Source organism: Neolamprologus multifasciatus, chromosome 4, assembly GCF_963576455.1.
Source record: "Neolamprologus multifasciatus chromosome 4, fNeoMul1.2, whole genome shotgun sequence".
Lineage (NCBI taxonomy): Eukaryota > Metazoa > Chordata > Actinopteri > Cichliformes > Cichlidae > Neolamprologus > Neolamprologus multifasciatus.
Window position 1 is genome coordinate 3,089,111 of NC_140442.1, and position 21,437 is coordinate 3,110,547.

At 42.2% G+C, this 21,437-nt stretch overlaps 1 protein-coding gene across 1 annotated transcript in view; it reads right to left on the reverse strand.

Annotated features, from left to right (window-relative positions):
- pctp (phosphatidylcholine transfer protein) overlaps window positions 1-21,437 on the reverse strand; it is a 433,835-nt gene that overhangs the window by 319,884 nt on the left and 92,514 nt on the right. The gene's annotated exons all lie outside the window — the stretch shown is intronic.

Here is a 21,437-nt window from a genome sequence, read left to right on the forward strand (position 1 = left end):
AAAAGGAACAGTTTGGGGGTTTAGGACACATTTTGTGTAACTATAACAATGTGATTTATGACCCTGTTACACGAGGACACATCTAAGACCTGCAGGACACCGGCCCTCGAGTTTGACACCACTGGATAAGACTGCATTAAAGAAAAATAAAAACCCTATTTCAATCTATTAAAACTATATAAGCTCTGGTTTTGCCACGTTTTACATTTATATTTGCACATTTCAACAAATGCTCGCATTTTTCCCTTAAAATATGAGAAGCGTCTCCAGTCTTTCGCACAGCACTGCAAACCTGCTCTGAAGTTCAGTTTGTTCATAACAAATATTTCCTGTCACTTTGTGACACCCCCACACTCCCAGCGCACACCCTGCTCATCAGCCATGTCTCTGTTACCGTTTCCTCATTTGTTGTGTCTCCACATTGGCTGAGCCTGCCGTCCCCTTGAGAGACCGCTTCACTCATGACTTCCACTGTTGTGTCTCGGCAGTCCTCTGCCCTTTGCACAAACATATCGATCACTTCCACCCATCCTCCTTTGTCACCTTTTCTGTCCTGTGCTAAAAATATATTTTCACAACCGATTCGTGTCGTTAACGACCACCTGGAAGCCTTTCGGCTTCATCCGTCGACCCTCATCGCTGTAATGCCTCTTTCTAAAAAATATTTGTTTCGTTAAAATCCCTCTTCTGACCTTACAACTTAAAATAGCGCGATTCGGAGGCTCTGCCGTGCATTTTCGTTCTGCTTCAAAGTGCAGCGCTGCTTAAATGTGCTGTCTTAAATGCTGATTGCTATGTTATTAGGTGCCTTTAGCTCATAAAACCATGACAGCTCCTACATGTTTACAGAGTCAGTCGCTGACCTCTGTAGGCACTGCAGGGGTCAATAAAAGGAAATTGCTGCTCAAGGAAGCTCAGAGTGAGACTTAAGAGAAGCAACTCAAACTGTGACCCGATCTTAACAGCAAATAAACAACACACCTTCACAGACCTCTCACCTAGAATTGATCAGAAACAAAGCAAATTGTCATTGTTTAATTCTATAACAGAGCTCGGCCCTCGGTCCAAAAAGCGTGCCTTAACTTTGCTCTCGCTTAACTTCATTGATGAAATCTCACCCGTGATCCTCTTATCTCTTTGACAAGACTGACAATAACAAGCTCGAAGGTCACTACAAAGACACTGCTTCGCTCTTGAAATAACAAGTTTGGGTTTCATAAGGCTGAAGTAGTAGCAATAATGTTCAGATCAGCGGACCGCACGCATACCCTTGGCAATACAAGAAAGGTCTATTTGCAGCAGGCTTTCAGAAGGTCACGGCGGAAAGGCCTCAACTGAAGTGTCTCAATCAAAGCAGTGCAGAGGCAGGGTCACCTGATGGCCACCGCCACATGTTCCAGAGGGTACTTAACCCTGGATGAGTAGCTAATGGAGGGAGTCATTGAGAGCAGATTCACCTAACTGATTTAAATAGGCGTCCACTCACAAATGCACGGATAAGTGTGGAAGTGCTGAGTACGACGAAGCCAAAGGTGCTATTAAGGGGACAAAAATAACACTCAACAATATCCGCCAAAGCTGTTTTGGTATGCGTGACGAGTGAAGTGATAAAGGAATAAAAACATCCTTAAAAATGCAGATACCTTTATTTTTACTTTATATAATTTCAAAGTAGGACGCTGGACTTTTGAGAAATTAATTTATAGAGTAAAACGTGCATTTCTGCATGATTTAGTTGGATGAAACTAGCTAGTTTAAAAGGGGGAAAAACATGCAGTAAAAAAGTCGACAACATATTAAATCTGATCGCGCTGTAACGAAAAGCGAGCGGTGATAATAATAAGCCCTGATGGGGCCCTCTTATGGCCCATCGATTTCCAATAGGTGAGATCATAGAAAGCTGGGGGGGTAATTACACTGTGCAAGCAGAGGTCGTCCTGAGCAAATATCATTATCATCAGATTAGAATGAAAGGCTGGTGTGGGACGAGAGCACGAGGTGAAGGAGACCCAGAGGAGACGCACACGTCTGACCCTTCATCTGTCTCAGCGTCCCCACCTCCGTGGGTCGACCCTACAGCGCGCCGTCGCCGGCGAGGGGGGGAGGCAGGTCGCCGGGCGCAACCATTCATCAGTGAGAGACAAGGCGTACGATGGGAATGATACCTCAGAGTGCTAAACTGATAAACAGCGGGACAACACCAACTGGAAAGTGGAGTATGTTTGCTGATAAGCTTCACCGAGAGGTGTTCTTTAGATAGTGGATGGTTTGGATAGGAATTTTAAAAGTCTCCATGGAAAAAAGATTGGAAGGTGGATTGCTCAACATGTTTTCATATTCTTTAGAAGAAGGAAACAGTCGTGATAATAAAGATATTCTACCAGTCTCTCGTCCGCTTGCTACACTTGATAAATATTTTATCAATGCAAAAAAAAAAAAGAAAGAAAAAAGAGTTTTTTTATTGTTGTTGAGGCTGTTTTTTCCCCTAATTCTCTACTTTTATTCCACACCTTATTCATTATAACTGATATTTCCTTCATTTTCCTGTTTGAGGCACGACTTAGCCCGGTTTTATGAATAACGCAAAAAGAAAATAAATGCAAAAACTAGCGGTGCGTAGCTAGTTGTGATTCAAACTGTCAGAGTCTGACCCTATCAAAATAAAACGGAATAAAGAAGTAGTTGGTATAAAAATGCACATTGTCAAAGATGCACACGTTAAAAGCCTGACCCCTCTGCATCGCTCCGTCTCTCCGAGATGTGATTCCATCAAAGTGTGAAGAAATATGATGAGGTGGATGAGTGGGCGAGAGGAGCCACCGCAGCATGGTGGCTCCTCTCCTCTCATCTCCTTCACTGTAGGTACTCCCCTCCTAAATGCGAACGCAGAGATCCCGGGTAGCCCGGCGAGAGGTTGCGAGTGCCACTCTGATGAGCCTTTGACAACTCTATCTGTGCTGCTCAGTGTGGGAGCTGGCCCAGGCCATCTACATTAACATAAACAAGGCGTGCTGCTGGGGTCCGCCTGTCAGGGGCTGTCACTGCCGAGGACAGAGGAGAGACGCCTCTGCATTAACCTCCAGGCTTATCTCACTCTGTGCGTTCCACAAAAAAGTGGGGATTAGTGCTCAGTCAGGAATTGCTTTTGGGTCCTTGTCACTCCTGCATGATTACTGAACTCCCTCTTCTATACGCAGACTATTATTCTCGTCTTTGTTTTGCACTTTCCTAAAGGGAGGGAATCCCTGGAGTTTTAAACATGGCAGCCCACAGGATCAGAGTTTCTTTGATTTTGGTGTCACCTTTAGTGATACGTTGTCACGGCAGTGATTTCTGCTTTTCCGTAAACCAATTAAATTTATCTGCAGCCTCTAAGAATCATTATAAAACACTCATCTTAAGATTTTTTCCTTTTATTCATGCATATATGCCTCTGTGCCTTTTGCAAACTGATTAACAAATCCAGGACTGCACTACTGGTACAGACTAAATAGCGGTGTATGAAATATATCTAAAGATAATTAGGCCCAATCCAAAATGCAGCGGACCTAAACAGACCCTGAAAGAGAAAGAATGCCAACGCTGGCAGCAGCGTGACACTACACAAATTAATGAGCAGCCGTGGTCAAAAGGAGAAGCAAGTTTTCCTAGATTTCACATTTTACCTGTAACACACTTTCTCCAGCAACTGTTATAATCGGTATGTGAGCAGAGCTGATGTGTGATATACTGGCATTTACTTAAGACTCGCTGCAGTACAAAGTACAATTACTGTGGTACGTGATTAAACTGGGAAACAAAAAGACTTTTTCGAATGGTAAAAAGCAGGAATTGCGTGTAAAGAGAAGAGGTTGTAGCCCAGTGTCTGCGATGATGTGACAGAAGGGTAGCAATGGTAGTTGGACCTGCTAAAATGTATGACTGGTGACGGCACCGACAAAAAGACAGGAGGTGGACCTGGAGGTGATGGAGCTGGAGATGTTGAGATTTCACTCATTGGGAGTGACCAGGATGGACAGGATCGTGAATGAGTACCTCTGAGGGGTTGAGCGGTTTGGAGGTGAAGTTAAAGAGGCAAAGCTAAGATGGTTCAGGGATGTGCAGAGAAGGACATGTGGATATATTGGACAGAGGATGCTGAAGCAGGAGCTGCCAGGCAGGAGGAAAAGAGGAAGAGCACAGAGAAGGTTCAGGGATGTAACGAAGGAAGACATCCGGAGGGTGTAAAAGAAGTGAATGCTGGGAAGAGATGGAGGCAGATGTGGCTGTGGCAACCCCCAGAGTGAGCAGCTGAAAGAAGATGATTTATTTTTTCACTGCATTGTGATGTCGGTCAATTAGCTCTTTGATTCACATCCCTTTCCCCTCGACTGCTGTCCCACTGTGAGCTTCTTCTTTGCATCAAATTAGCTCATTTCTGTTCACTTTACTCCAAATCGATATACAAGTGTGCAAAGAGTTATGAAGTAGCGACTGGTTAGCCAGGTTAATGGGAGTGGGGGGTCCATTTGGAGTGCCTGCATGTTTTAATAAATATTTAATTCAATATATTTATATAGCACCAAATAACAACTGCAGTCGCCTCAAGGTCCTTTACACTGTAACATAAAAACCCTACAATACTTCAGAAAAGCACAACAAAAAGACGACAGCAGCACGACCAGGAAGAAACCTGAGAAGAACAGAGAGATATTGACAGAGATTATAATAACTAATGATGCAGAGTGATGTATAAAGACAGTAAGTGCATCATGGGAAGCCGCCAGCAGCCTAGGCCTACTCCAGCATCACTGTTTGTCACAGATTATTGCACCTGTGCAGTCTCCTGTAGAAAGCTTTGTGCACCATTTCAACAGTGAGTCGGATCCAAAATGAACAAATCCATGTGTGGGAGCCAAGTTAAGAGTTCATATGTTTAGTATTTATATTTCGCTGTTGTTAAGCTTGTTTGTGTAATTAATAATTTAAGAAGCAAATGCATGTTTATGGTGGAACTAAAATTATTTTATTGCTGTGTTGGTTTGGTTACGTAGTACCATGAATACATGTGCCTTAAAGACTCGTGTTTATAGTAAAATCCGGGCATCACCAAAAAAAAAAAAAAGAAAAAAAAGAAAAAGAAAAAAAAAAAAAAAAAAAAAAAAAAAAAAAAAAAAATCCGGGCATCACGGATGTATGCAAATTAGCGCATGCAGTGTGGGAGCAGTGTTGCCAACTCCTCAGTAAGGAAAATCGCTATTGGCTGTCCTAAAAGTCGCTAAATGACGTCATCACCTAATTTGCATAATTGGTCATGCTAATGTAATTGTAATCTATGTTGTTGGAGAGAAATAACATCGTGGAAGAGACATAAAGTGAGTAAAAAACGTCCTAAATGCATTTAGAGTTTATTTAGAACTACAAATTAAATTTCTTTTAGCAATTATTGTTTTTTAATGTCACAATTCCAACCCTGCTCCTTTATCCGGGCTTGGACCGGCAAAAGTGACCCGAAATAGGCACTCTGGTGGAGTTACTTTGTGTGTGTGTGTTTATAAGTAGTTTTAAACCTGATCCACAAAACAGCATAACAGTAAAAGAAGAACTGACTGCGTTGCAGCACCCGCTGCTTGTTGAGAGTAAAAGCAATATGCGACTTTTTTTAGAAAAAAAAGTCGCTAGGGGGTCTGAAAACTCGCTAAATATAGCGACAAAGTCGCTAAGTTGGCAACACTGTGCGGGAGGGGGGAGAGAGAAAAGGAGTTAACACGGCATAAGCGATACGCGGCAGCGAGGTAGATCAGAGCCACACGGTTTTCCTACTGTAGTAGGTTATTTTGTTGAGGATAAGTTAAACCTGACCACTCCTGTAAGATGCAAACTGTGGAATAAATTTTTTGTTACATCTTTTCACATCGGAGTCCCGTGGAGTTCTTTTTCCTCTTCAAACTGACGTACGCGAGTGAAGCACGGGAAAACTGGTCTCACGGCTTATACACCATGTACACAAATGTGCATAAAATGTATTTAATATATATTATTCTCAGCACTTGTATTTCCATAAAATACTTTAAGGAAGAATTCATGCTTAATACGTGGTTTTTCTAAATAAATTTTAATAAAAAACTCCTAAAAACAGCCAACAAAGCTTTAAAACTTATCTCAAGAAAATATTTTTCACCCCCTATTTCCTGATGTTGCTACACAACTTTCTGTAAGCCACGCGGACTGTCACTGCTCACGCTAACGTCAACTGTTCATCTGTTTATTCCAGCTTCTTTTTCTTCGGTTATTCTAACGTAATCCTTGTTGACAACTGCCAAGCCCATCACAAGTATTGTGTTGTCCACAACAATGGCTGCTAAATTGTGACTGATCAACAGGACCCAGAAAGCTTCTGAAACCATCTTGTCCCTCGGCTGCAGGTTCTGCAAACGAATGTGCAAATATCTGTTTATCTCAACTGATTTCAACCAAACTTGGAAACTTGGAAGCCACCCTGAACTTTGGATGAACAGTATGTAAAATTAAGCCTCTTCTCCTGCCAAGCCACCGCTGTATTTGCGGAACACGTTCTTGACACATCCGCATTGGTGATTTCCTCGTCCTCCAACACAGGTGAAATTCAGGTGTTACCAACAAGGACATATCATGAAGGGAAAAGGTGTTCCAACACCTCCGTTGTAAGCACAGGCTGAAGGTTGTCTGCTTAAGTGACACAAAAAGTAAAGATGTTTTCCACTTCATCAGTCTGCATCCGTACGGGCGCCTGTCTGCCAGCCAACAAAAGGCTGCGGCGTTCTGCAGCTGCAACATCGGGAGAGCTTAATCCATACCTCCAGACCCGAGGCCTAATCAAACAGACCGAATGTAGGGAAGGAGTCAATAGCTGCTTAATTACTAACGAGAGTAATGACAATAACAATCACATTCCTTTCCGACTGACGTAATTAAGGGAAGCATGAAAGGCATACCGAGGGAGAGCTGCCTCCAAGCAAGGCAGCAATTAGGGCAGGAGCTGAGGAGGCAGCTTGTGGCAAAGACACGAGATGAGCCGCAAACACCGTCTCAGCCCCATCTTTCGTCGAACACCTTGTCCTCCTTTCAGGCATCAGTATCATCAGTTGGTGCCATATACTGACAGTGCTGGGCTTCATTATATCTGTCCTGCCCATTGGTGGTGCAAACACTGTGTTGTTCAAGCGGCTTTCTCCAGCACGTCGCTGGCGGCTGCCATGTTTAATGACCCTCCTCCTCCTGTATCCAGCACTCAGTAGGCACAGCATGAGACGTGGGGAAACACTCAATTTCTGTAATGGCTTGAAATGGAGTAAATATCACTCGCCCCCCTGCATTTGTTACTCATTCAAGCCCCGTTATCGCTTGCTGCCTAATTTCCTGGTGCACTGACAAAGGCAGAGGGCGTTTCCATGGAGAGGGAACCCTTGCGGTTTTCGTGCTTCTCTCAACTTGGCACTCTGTTCATTTCACAGCAATTATCCTGAGTCATTCCACACATTCTGCCACAGAAACTCAAGGGAAGGACCTTTCAGCTAATTGCTTTCAAATGGAAATAAAAAATAATCACATGGCTACTTTGTCAAAATGACTCCTGTTCTGCAGCATTTGGTATGGGAAATTGATGTGGGATTCCTTTTAATGTCCCATTTACAATGCCTGCCCCTCTATTTCCAGATGAAACCCCTTTCTTTAAATGCATTTTGGATGAAGTCCTGACACTGCACGCACCCAGATTCTTCATTTTCGAAGGCCCAATATCTTAATGTGCAAGGCTTTTTGACACTTGAATCTTTAGCTCTACTCGCTGTAGCAGTTGTGTGCAATGCACAAGTTAATCTACTTAAATGCTTATGTTTGTTACACTTTAAAGAACGATCATTTTCCTTCTGCAAGAGTAAATACTCGCAGGAAGAACTGAAAGAATGCCAAAGTGTAAATGGCAGATTATGCTTAAGGTAATTAAAATGGGTAAAGTCCAAAGTTTGTGAAAACACAGTAACGATTGTTCTGCAAACTTGAGTTCAGTATGTTTGTAAACCACAAAAAATGTAATTCCAGCAGCAGCTCACAACAGTTAGCATTTGCTGCCTAATGATGCCCCGAGGTCATACTTCCAACAGACAGCGATACACAGTTACACTTCTTAAGACGGACTGGCCGTCTGCACCACACTAGATGCTAGTTTTGCACTCTTTGCTGGTACTGCATGCCACAACCTTAAGTTAATAAGCTCCCCTACCCAAAGCAAATACAACAAAGAGTTCCTTTTGTTGTAGTTGTTATATTTTATTTAAAGAAGTCATACGGAAAAAAGTTCAAACTTCTCTTAACTATGAAAAATAAGAGAAAACAGACCTCTAGGGCCATGCAGTGTCACTGCGTCTATGATCTTAACACAGTTTTCAGTAAAGTACTAAAGACTGTGTAGACTGGGGGTCTCAAACGCCAGTCCTCGAGGGCTGGAGTCCTGAAACTTTTCTATGTGTCCCTGTGGCTACAGACCTGAATAATATTAGTAGGTCATTAGCCAGAGTGTAGAACTAGACTGCCTACTGAAGTGCTAACCCCCTAACCCTACTCAAGTAAATTTAACTAAATGTAAGTGTTTGGAAAACCATATTTTCTGCACTATAAGGCGCGCTTAAAATCCTTTAATTTTCTCAAAAATCGACAGTGCGCCTGGTGCACCTTATATATGAATTCTGGTTGTGCTTACCAACCTTGAACCTATTTTCTGTGGTACACGGCGCTCAAAAATCTGTCAACAATGTTTTAGTACGAGTTTAGTAAGCTACGAAGCCACATGGCTTGATGGATTGGAGTCAGAGCACTACGGCTACTGTAGTCAGGAGCCTCGGGGACTCGGAGTAATCTGGGTCCAAAACTCCGTCCGCTTCACGTCCCAAAGTCAAACGATCACTGCGGCATCACTGAGAGTTAAAAACTGTCTAAATTCATTCATCTTTAAGTCGCTTGTTTACCAGGTGTAACAATTAAGTTTAACATCCAGGCATCTACAAAAACAGAATTTATTAAATTTAACAGAATTAGAAGTTAGCAGGAAGCTAGTTTCCACCTAAACAGGATATAGCAAGCTCTGACAGAGATTTCTGAAAAATTCAAACGTACAGCTCTGCTATCACTTCCAACATAAATGAAGACAGGAATTCTAAACAGCAGTGACGTTTGTAGGGTTACTGAAGTTGGGCTAGCTGGTATATAATGATGTGCTACATGATCGCTAGCGACAGAGCTATGCTAGCATAACATAAACCGTGAAGCTGGAGGATGAACGCTAACTTTTCCACTCAATAAAATTTAACAGGAGGGTTCCTGATAGTTAGGGGCAAACTTCAGTCAGGAGAACAGCTGAGATAATCCATCCACAATATGAGGTTAGTCATTAATATACTGCAACAACACGGGAAGTACTTTTATTGCATGTTCATTCACTCATGAGCTGCTGTAACATAAATCAAATGGCTGAATTGCCACCTCAGCATGCAGTCAAGTTCTATAGAGTCTTGCTAATGACCTACTAATTGTATTCAGGTGTGTTGCAGCAGGGACGCATGGAAAGGTTTCAGGACACCGGCCCTCGAGGACTGGAGTTTGAGACCCCTGATATAGACTGATGTGACTAATGAAATGAAAAAGCTCAACATTACATTTGTTCAAATTTTAGTACATGATAGTTTGGAAACATGATGAGTATACGGTAGATTGTATCTGTTTGACTCTAATGGGAACACACAGGAGTCGTCGTCCCCTTTTGGCCATTAAAAAGAGTGCAAGCCCACACAGACTTCCCCTTTGAGACTAGGAGGTTGCATGAATATTTTATATCATTTTAGATTCATCAATTCAATGTCTTAACCTCTTATCCAATTCAGGGTGAAGGAGAAGCCATCCCAGCTGGCTAGGTGAAAGACCAGTCAGTCTAACGCACAGCTTACACATAGACAGCCATCCACACTCACATTTAGAATCACCAGTTAACCAACCAGGGAGAACCCGGAGAGGACTCAGCCCTGGTGGACATGGACAGAGAAAACAGTGATAACCACTGCAGCACTGCGCTAGCCTAAATCAGTACTGGTCACCTGTGATAAAGGCAACTGGGAGAATACAAAGAGCCAAGAGGATAAAGACTGTAGCCAGCAGGGGTACATCAGTGGTAAGGAAGAGCTAGATAATTATTTGCTCACAATATCCAGTATGGTCATCTAAAGGGCGTAGGCATTATTTTCAAGTCTGCTTAGAATAAGTGTTTTAGTGGCATTGTGGTTTCATGAAGGAAAAATGAAACAAAGTTCCATCTTGGAAAATTCACCCCCTGGAATCAGACATTCAGAGAAAATTTTGGTTCACACATTGTCAACTTGGTGACAACAAACACAAAAACATGGCAAATTCATGTCCTCCTTATTGATATTAGCTAGGGTTTAGACTTGTAGCCATACATTTAGCCAACCCTAACCCCATATGAAATATTAGAAAAGCTACTTATTAGCAGCAGTCCTAATCCGGTCGTTAAGTGATGACGTGACGAATCCTACTTCCGGGCCTAAAGTAGTCTGCGTTTAATATGGCTTTTGTGTTGTTAACATGTTTAATGTTTTGTATTTTCTTCTATTTAATCTCAAAAAGCTCCTAAAACAGTCAGTGATCACTGTTGACCTCCCTCGGCTTTTATTACCGCTAATCGTTTATTTAAGCTCAGTTTTTAAAACCTTAGGATGTAACTACAGCCCAGCCCATGCAGCAGTATATGAATGACTAACCTCATATTGTGGATGGATTATCTCAGTTGTTCTCCTGGCTGAAGTTTGGTCCTTTTACAGCATCCTGCCATGTGATTACATTTGTTCCTGACCACTGAGAACACTCACGTTAACTTTTATCGAGTGGAAAAAAAGTTAGCTTGTTTATATTATGCTAACATAGCTGTGTCGCTAGCGGTCAGGTAGCACATCATTAGCTACAGCTAGCCAAACTTCAGTTTGGCTAGCTGTAGCCAAACTGCTAGCTGTAGTTTTGGCTACAGACGTAGCCAAACTGCTAGCTGTAGTTTGGCTACAAACGTCACTGCTGTTTAGTTTTCTGTCTTCATTTATGTTGGAAGTGATAACAGAGCTGTACGTTTTAATTTGTTTCCAAAACCCCGCAGTCAGGACATGCTATATTGCATTTAGATAGAAGCTAGCGAGCTAACTTCCTGCTAACTTCTAACTCTGTTAAATGTCATAAATTCCGTTTTCATGGATGCCTGGACGTTAAACTCAATTGTTACACCTTGTAGAGCAGAACGCTGATCATTTTATTAAAGATGAAAGACTTTAGACAGTTTTTCAACTCTCAGTAATGCCATAGTGATCGTTTGATATATGGACCTGCAGCGGAGTTTAGGCCCAGACGTGGCTAGTGACGTCAGACTTAACGACTGGCTAGCATGTCAGATAAAGCAGTTATACATGGCAAGTCAACAACTCTGGGAACTGATACCACACTGATTAGCATGTGAATACTCTAAGTCGGTCCTAAAGTTGCTCGGTTATCTCAGTTTAGCCTGCAGAAGGTTTGTGCAACGTGTTATTCTGCCACGGATGAAATAATGTCTTCACTGCAGAAATGAACCAGGGAGAAAATGTGCCAAACAGTCAAGAATTAAAGCTGTCACAGGTACAGATGATGAGCAGTCACAGATGATGAGCTGAAAGAGGCAGTCAGAAAAAAATGCTAACTGTCAGAGAAAATGAGTCTCAGTGCTTCAAGAGCCTGACAGCTCAGAGTGTGGCTATATGATTAATAAATAAAGATGCACAAGCACGTGTTTGATGCATTACAGTATTTCACATTTCACTTATCCAACAGAAAAACCTTACGTTAAAAAGAATATGTTATCACCGGATTAATAATATCTCAGGAAAACTTCTCCAGCAGGATGAGTGTAGAAACACCGTATGCTCGTCTTCTTGCCAAAAGCTTTTTTCCCCCCAAATTAAGTGTTGTAGAAGGACCAAGAGCAGACCACTGACGCGTGAAGTAATTCCAGTGACAATAAACTGCACACAAAAGTCTTTACAGATTGTTTTCTTTTTTTATTGTAGCAACAGTATCTCTTCACTGCTGCACTGTGTAGATGGTTGAGTTGATGAAAATTAGATTTTAGCTCTGTGTCTACTTTGCCGTGGTTGGAGGGAGCCATTGTTTGTATTCTAACAACATTTTGCTTATAAGTTATTGATCTTGTGAGTTCAAATCTGGGAATCTTTCCAATGTTCGTGTCTGCAGCTACCCCGTACCACATGGTGACTGTAGTACATATGATGTTTTTGTGCCTTTTTTTTAAAATTCAACAATAAGAAGTAAGATAACAATTCAATTATTTATTTTTCAGCTCGTCTGCCCTCCAAAACAAAACAGATGTTGGCCCTCTGACTACCCAATGACTTCACAATACTAAATATAACATAAATCAGAGTCATCTTGATTCATACTTGCGATTTAAAAGTGTGAAAACCAGATATCATACATTCCGTGTGGATTTTCCACTCAATTCCCAAACTATCAAACACAATTTGATAGCAGAAATATTTTTGTCAACACACATCAGCTATTGTTACGTGAACTGCGGCAAGGCTGTGCTTTCGGGTTTAGTGGGCCTCGTATTTTTGGGCGTTTGAAGGCAGCCAGGCAGAGTGGTGCTGATGTGTTGACGTATGGTGGGAGGTAGGAAGAGGCAGCTGCTGTTCATCTCCATGAGAGGAAGGCCACTCTGAGAGGATGAGTGGAGAGGGGCCTTTCAGAAGATCTCTGAGTCAGAGCGAGTGGGGAGGCATCAGGATATTATTAGGGAGGTGTGCCTGCTGCCCTGCTATTATCGCTGAAATAAATGGTTCTCCTGCTTTAGACTGAACATAACACCTGCCCAGCGTTGCTTCACCAGGTATTACATGTGAGCTGTAACGCAGATTTGATGCTATCGAAGCCCTAATGACACTTTAGACATTTGTGAAAGAGACAAAGGTCGTCAGGATGACAAACATGGAATAAGTGTAGCTGCAAGGTGCCAGAGTGAAGGAAGGCGCTGACAAACACACACTCGCATCTTGATTTGGCATCGAATGCAGTTAATTCTATACTCGCAGGCCTGCTTTATTATTCTCTCGGATTTCTTGGCTGACTGAGGCTCTACAAACTCAGTATTATCGCACGTGAAACAGCTACACTGCACTTAATCTCTAGTTTAAATGCACTTAAATAAGTGATTGAATGTACAGCGCGAGAAACGAAAATGTCACTGATGAGCTACTTTTTTGAAGCTTTGTGTAAAACATAAAGGCAGAAACGAAAATGTTAATGAATTGTCTGAGGAGTAGAAGATCAGAGGAGCCAAACGAATTTCATATCACACCTAAAGACCTGGCATTTAATTAAAGTGGCCTGAAAAATGCCTGCTTGGTTGGCTGACAACAGTTTCTCTTGAAGCAAATTAAAGAAATCAATTACTGCTGTGTGAAAGTGTAACGCCAGCACACTGGAGCCCCACAGCGCCACAATGAGACACCAGGCCAGGGGGAAAGGCGAGAGGAGGAGGGTGCCTTCAATGTGCCACATCTGACTGGCTCAGCTACAGAGTTTATCACGTCAACCTGTTACAGGCAACAGAGCCTGAAAGGGCCCACGCGCTGGAATGAAGCTGCAAATCAGCCTAGCTGCCTCCACAAGCCTGAGCCTCCTCCACTCTGCTCCCAGCTCTTACTCATTCTCTCACCTTCATTCTCCCTCTCTCTGTGTCACACACATGCTACACATGGAGAGTTAGAGATATTTCAGTGTAATAATGGCCATTTACTACCTTCTGCATACTGTGAAGTTTGCTCATCGCTGCTGGCCCCTCTGAATATGAGAAGCATGTGTTTTATGGATTAGGAAAGTCTGTTAAATACATATAGGCTCACGAGCTACTTTGGTACTGTTTAATAAGGGGTTTGCTGCAAAATCACCTTAGTTCGTCATGTCTTCAAGACAACAAGACCTGTCAAACTTTCCTTAGAGATTCTGCTGCACATTTGTTGGGAATCTCTCTCTCCACTGCATCCCAACGAATGCTCTACCGAATAGGGATCTGCTGAGTGCGGAGGTCATTTGAGCACAGCGATCACCAGTGACACTGTGTGTTATCCTGCTAGAGGCAGCCATCAGACGGTGGATGCACGGTGGTCATAAAAGGACGGACATGGTCAGCAACAATAGTCAGGCTAGCTGTGGCACTGACACGATGCCCGGTTGGTATAAAGATAGATAAGATAGCTCTTTATTGTCATTGCACAGTCATATATAGTAGAATGGTACAATGAAAGTGGAAAACTGTCGGCACTACATGACACATCACAGCGCAACAAACAACACAACACAGTATATTAACTTAGTAATAAAAAAATAAAGGGGCCCAGTGAGTGCCACACCACTACACCACCAACAACAGCCTGAACTTTTAATAAAAAGCAGGATGGATGCATGCTTTTGTGCTTTTGTGCCAAATTCTGACCCCACCATCTGAATTTTGCAGCAGAAATTTTAATTCATTAGATGAGGCAACGCTTTTCCAATCTCCTATTGTCTAATTGTGTTTTTAGCTGATGGGCATGGGACCCGCTGTGGCCTTCTGCTGTTGTAGACCATTTGCTTTGAGGTTCAGAGATGCTCTCTTCTCATTTGGGCCTTAAAGTGGCACTACTGTTTGACCTGATGAAGAGTGATATTATTCCATATTTCTCCTAAATTGATGCTAGTTTTATCCCAACATTTCTCCAAGTTCTTTAAATCTTTTGCAAATAAACTGTGTTTATTTTTTAAAGGCTCAGTAATTGTTGTTTACTCCAACAGTGAGAAGTAGTGTATTTACTGGGACTAATTCCAATTGTATTTGGTGCTCTAGTGGAAATCTGAAGCAGAAGGCCTGTGTGTGTGGGTTTGAGTCAAAGTAAGCTAAAGCGTGTGTGTTCATGATAATGAAAGAACATGTCAGCCTGTGCAGCTGTGTGACTCACTGATGTGGTTTTAATAGTTTTTGAAAAACAATGGAGCTCTGTGTCACAAAGGAATAAGCTAACAGGCTTTGGATACACAAACAACACTTGTTAATAGGGTCAGTTCACTATCACTGTTGGTCCTTCTGTGGGACTTGAAAATAAAGACATTAATTGAATACTTCTAATTTTATGGTTTTAATTATCAACACACATCTCCTGAATTCAAGTTTAAACCTTAAAAAACCTTTTTGCCTATTTGAACATTAAGGAAAGACACTAAACAACGCTGACACACAACACTGCATTTGAACTGTTTAAAGCCAAAGTCACGTATATTAGATAAGTGAAGGGGTATTTTTATTTTTGAGACTTCTACATCATCATGTTGTAAATGTACAACGTAATTGTGGGTGCTCCATACCAACTGTGCTGGAATATAATATAAATAGTACGTATGTGTGGGTGAGCTGTTGCACAGCCAATCAAATTAACCAGATTTTTATAAGAAAAAAAAATGCTCAAAAATGCTGCAAGGAGTTATTTTTTCAGGTACATAAACTATGAAGTAGTCAACAAAAAAAACGAAATGCAACATGCAAAACATGCAAGAGGAGAATCACAGACAGAGATGGAACAACTTCCAACTTTGTCCGACAGTTGAAGTTGCATAAAGAACGGTAGGTGGTGCTTCTCTTTTGCTACGATGAGATAGCTGACTTCATCTAACTTTGTGATGTCAACTAACTTTAATGTGTGTGATATTTTTGTCATGCTATTTTAAAGCCGGTCCTACAAGCGCATCCAAGAATAACATGCAGCTTATCTCAGAACTGTCGGTGAAAATTATTCTTGGAGCTCAGTTTAATTGAGCTGCATTTTATAGAGGTGCAATTTCACAATTTGTGTATATTTTTTAATTAACTATTTTGTCATGTGTTGAGAAAAACAGAGATTTAAAAAATCACATGGTCTAATATTTACATTTAGCATACAACTGCAACATTTTTTTTTTTTTAAAAACTCGAAAGGACTTGAAATTCAAAGTTTCAGACTTCAGACTCGACTCTGACTTGCCTGACATTACTTGAGACTTGACTTGTGACTTGAGGATAAAGACTTGAGACTTACTTGAGACTTGCAAAACAATGACTTGGTCCCACCTCTGCTTTATGTAGTCTTAGTAAACATCCATGGAGCATCAAGGTTTCCTCAGGTTACACACGTCTGATGATATTCTATGGGCAAGAATTACAAAAGTATCCTGAGGTAGATTGAGCCTTAAAAAGTAATTTCCTTAAAATTGTGAAATTTGTCTGGATTTAAATAAAATGTGAGTAAGTGTGATCATACTTGTATATCAGCAAATAAAAGGGAATATACAAAACTGCAATTTCAAAATACTTTCGAGGCATGAAAACAGGATTTATGGACATGATTTCTAGGCGCAGCCAAGTGGCGGAGGGCTTTCGCTTTGGTGGCCTCAGAATCTCATCTCTGCTTTTTGCGGATGATGTGGTTCTGTTGGCTTCATCGGGTGAGGGCCTCCACCTCGCACTGGAGCGGTTCGCAGCCGAGTGTGAAGCAGCGGGAATGAGGATCAGCACCTCCAAATCTGAGGCCATGGTTCTCAGCCGGAAAAGGGTGGAGTGCCCACTCCGGGTCGGGGATGAGTTCCTGCCCCAAGTGGAGGAGTTCAAGTATCTCGGGGTCTTGTTCGCGAGTGATGGGAGAAGGGAGCCGGAGATCGACAGACGGATTGGGGCTGCAGCCGCAGTGATGAGGACGCCGCACCGGTCCGTCGTGGTGAAGAGGGAGCTGAGTGTAAAAGCGAAGCTCTCAATTTAGCGGTCGATCTACGTCCCTACCCTCACCTATGGCCACGAGCTGTGGGTAGTGACCGAAAGAACGAGATCGCGGATACAAGCGGCAGAAATGGGCTTCCTCTGAAGTGTGGCTGGCCTCTCCCTTAGAGATAGGGTGAGAAGTTCGGTCATCTGGGAGGGGCTCAGAGTAGAGCCGCTGCTGCTCCACATCGAAAGGAGCGAGCTGAGGTGGTTCGGGCATCTGACAAGGATGCCTCCTGGGCGCCTCCTGGGTGAGGTGTTCCGGGCATGTCCCACCGGGAGGAGGCCCCGGGGCAGACCCAGGACACGCTGGAGAGATTATATCTCTCGGCTTGCCTGGGAACGCCTTGGTGTTCCCCCGGATAAGCTGGAGAAGGTGGCTGGGGAGAGGGAGGTCTGGGCCTCTTTGCTTAGGCTGCTGCCCCCGCGACCCGGCCTTGGATAAAGCGGATGAAGATGGATGGATGGATGGATGGATGGATGGATGGATGGAGGGATGGCATGAAAACAAGTCGAGATATTCATCATCGAGTTATTTCATCGAACTAAAAAATGCTCGTGTTCCTTTTCAAATATTGGCATTTACATTTACATATTTGTTTAGACGCCCTCATTCTAACTCCTGCACATTCTGATGTGCGACTAAAGAGCCGTTGGTGACAACCTCTGCAACAAATAGAAAAAGAACATGTTTACTTAGCAGGCTGTCCATGAGAGCGAAAGGGGAATTATTAGTGAAGAGCAAGGCCGAGATGCCGTAGATTCACAGCTGATAGGTTTGGCTTACTGGTGACTGAAGAGATAATAATTACATGCTAGTGGCCTGTTGAAGGAAGCACCAATATATTATAGTAATACTTGTTGTCAGATTCCTGCTGTTCAATTTTCATACTGTATGGTATGTGTACTGTGTTATTCAGGCGGAAATGACTGCCACCCTCTCTAAATGTTAATCTCACTTTCATCAAATCAATGTCACCACACAAAACAGGAGCAGCATTCGCATACGCTTTGTCCAAATATTCATACGGGCACTCAAGGTCAGCGTGTACACGTCAATTCAGTTTGACAAAGCGCTGACATGGACATTAGATACTTAATGGCAACCAAAAGGATATTGAATTTAAATGAAAATGGTTGAATTCTTATTATTATTGTGATTATTTTAAAAAGGAGCGTTGAATGCGTCTTCACCTCGCTGTGAACCTCTGTGCACAAATACACATATAAACACACACCTTGCTCTGCCTTATTCAGTTTCAGCATGGCTGCCTGACAGGTGTGAAAGATTCCTCTCCTTGTAGCACCACGGTTATTATTCTGCTGCACCAGGAGCTGCCACCCCCTTCACATCCAGTCCCTCTACTAAAATCTAGCCTGTTTCTCTGATAAGGCTGTTTCCATGAGAAACTACTGGAGGCTGCCGGCCTGATACGCAATGTTTCAGCACACATCACAACATGCCTAATACTGTGTCCCACAATATTAAAACTACCTACTTAATATAAGTCCTCATGGTGGCCCCCCCAGCTTTGGACTCTTGTTCAGGTGCTTTCAAAGGATGTTTGGTCTGATTGAGGTCTGGGGAATTTGGACACTGGGTGGACATTTGCACTTACCCCTTGTAGCTGGTGCCAAAATGTGTCAAAACAACATGTTTAATGTTGGATTTATGGTCCCAGACTGGTATCTATTTGCTCTTTGGCCATGCAGAAGGAAGCATTAGTGGTATTATTGCAACCACAGCAAACATGCTAGCACGCGGCACTTCAAAAAAAACAAGAGTGCTGAGCCAGCGGTTGTGTCGCTTTTCATAGATAAAATGCTTATTGGTTGACAAAGAAACAGGAAAGGAAGAAATAGTTCAGTTCGCCACAAATACACCGAAGACGAAGAAGAAAAAAGAAAACAAAGGTCAAAAACGCACATGAAAAAGCCGTCTGTGTATATTCGCTTCGCTCGGCAGCAGGAGGAGCATTACACTGTACACGAGAGCTAAAAGCAGCTATTTTACTGATAAGCAAGGATTGGATATGACTGTGTAAACAACTTGTCAATCACAAGCAGTTATCCAGTAGTATACATTTGATATGGACCACAATAAGCGACCGAGGCCGTGAAGGGTTTAGCGCAATGGTCAGGGTCAAGGGTCGTTTTCCATCCTCTGTAACTGCAGCTATTGTCCCCTGACATTTGACCACACCGCATGCACATAATTTGCAAGAATGTAACGTCCTTATTAGGGATGGGTATCGTTTAGGTTTTATCTGATACCGGTGCCAAACCGGTACTTTTGAAACGGTGCCGGTGCTTAAACGGTGCTTAAAGAATGGCGAACACAAAACTGGTCCAAAAACCTCTCATGTTCAGCTGTTTTTTTGTAAAAAGATAACAATGTTAGCCTTTTCTGCAGCTATGGGGCATATATGGTATCACTCTTGGCTGGAAGCAGCTTAAACAATGGAAAAAACACAAACTTTGTCCAAAAACCTCATGTTTAACTGTTTTCCTCTTTTTCTTTGGTCATTTTAGCCTTTTTGGCCAGGGTGAAGGGAGCATCTGCCATCAAACAAGAAGACAGCCAAATGTAGCTATGATGGTGTTTGCTAGTTCACCTTACATGCATTAATGTAATAACGTGGTTAGCCTACTCAACGTAAATTACACACGAACAACATTAAGCTACTCACGCAGAGAAGAACGGCTGCTGCTGCCATCATCATCCTCATCATTTCTGCTCATTTCCATCATGGCACCGGATACCGGTACCCATCCCTAGTCCTTATTGCTGCTTAGAGATGGTGGTGACTCTTAAAGCAGAGCCAACGGGAATCGACAAGTGATATCAATAAATCGGAATAGCTAAATTGTTATCAGTTCCCATCCCTGCTTCGGTTGCTGCTCGTTTCATCTCGTATGTACACATGTTTGTCTGCTGCTTATTTTACTGGTTCAAGTAAAATGAGCAATACATTTTAATATAAATATGCAAATATCCATCATCAAATGCACAGTCTTGGTAAAGTGTTTAAATGTAAACATGGAAAAAGCATGTGTTGCATAGGCTTGTAGTTCAGGCTCTGAACTATGGAGATTATCAACCATTTCAGTTCCCCGATAAACAGTAAACAAAATCTGATGAATATTCTCCATCGTCACTGCAATTAGCAACGTTAATGTTATGTTGTATTAAAGTGCTGTATTTGTAGCTGAGTGAGAAACGTAACAACACAGTGGACCTCCACCGGGCTTTTTCCTGCAGTTTCAACTTTACGCTTGGACTTAATTTCACGTAACCTGATAATAAGCCATTCATGCATTACAAGTTTGTTTGCTCGCCATTCAAAACACATCGATCTCGGCACGCTGGCATGAACTTGATGGTCTACTTCCAGTCACAGCAGGGAAAGAAACAGCTTGCCATTCAAACCCAAAAGTGAGCAGAATACAGATGCAGTTAAGAATTTATTTTCGCTTATAAAAGAGAGCACTGGTTTGGGTTTCTGTATTTTATATGGGGAGCTCACTCCACTTTCATTAGCAATTCTGATTTAAAAGTCAACATTTTGTAGCACTTGGAGAATTTCAAATGTTTTAACAGATATCTTGTTTGTGAAATGAGTTGTTGACTTTTCAACCTGACAAATACAAGAAAATGCAGAGATCTAAACATGTCTGAGGGAATGGGTTTGTGCATGGAAATGAAAAAATAGCACAACTGCAAGCATTCTGAGCTGCAGAAAAAAATGCACATTAGCTGCAATATCTAATCTAATCCATCTACCCAGTGCATCTAAAGATTTTGAGTCTGTGATAACAAGAATAACATGTTTTTGAAGCATTCTTCTGCACCAAAAAATAGTTTGGGGATGATTTGTTTGTTTCTTATTTGATTCACGTCCATCTGATTGGGTGATATATCCTTATGCGCTGCATTTACAGCTCTGTGATGTGTTTTTTTTTGTGTACAGAGTGAAATTGCTCAGAGTGACACATCCAATAAAATACAGCAACGGTGTGAGACAGGACGTGGGAGTTTTTCCCTTCAGTTAAGTTGTCCTAAACTTAAAAAAAAACGAACCACGTTTTAACGCTCGAAGACAAGCTGACTTTTAAGAATTTGGGGGTTGGGGTTATGGTGACATATTCAGGAATTTGTAATATGTACTTTTCATTATCTAAGATTTCTTAAGGATGGGGAAGTGATATAAAAGTTAAACAAAAGTCAAAATTCACATGAACATATGAACATTGCTAAAAGAAAGTCATGCTCCAACCCCGAGACATGCCATGGTCTTATTCTGTGCACTGTTACTGCTTTTGCTGTGCATTTTATTCGGCCTTGTGTCTGGGGAAGGTGTTCTGCATGGTTGCGTATGGGCAGCAGGGAGTGCTAAAGGCAAAAAACACACTTTTTCCTCTTCAAGAAAATGTGAAGATCCCCACGGAAACTCTATACAGGACTGAGAGGGTCAGATGAAGTTTGCTCGCCCACCAAGTTCAGGGTGTTTGATAAAGTTCTCATAGCAGAGATCTGAGACTTTCCCCAGTCTCA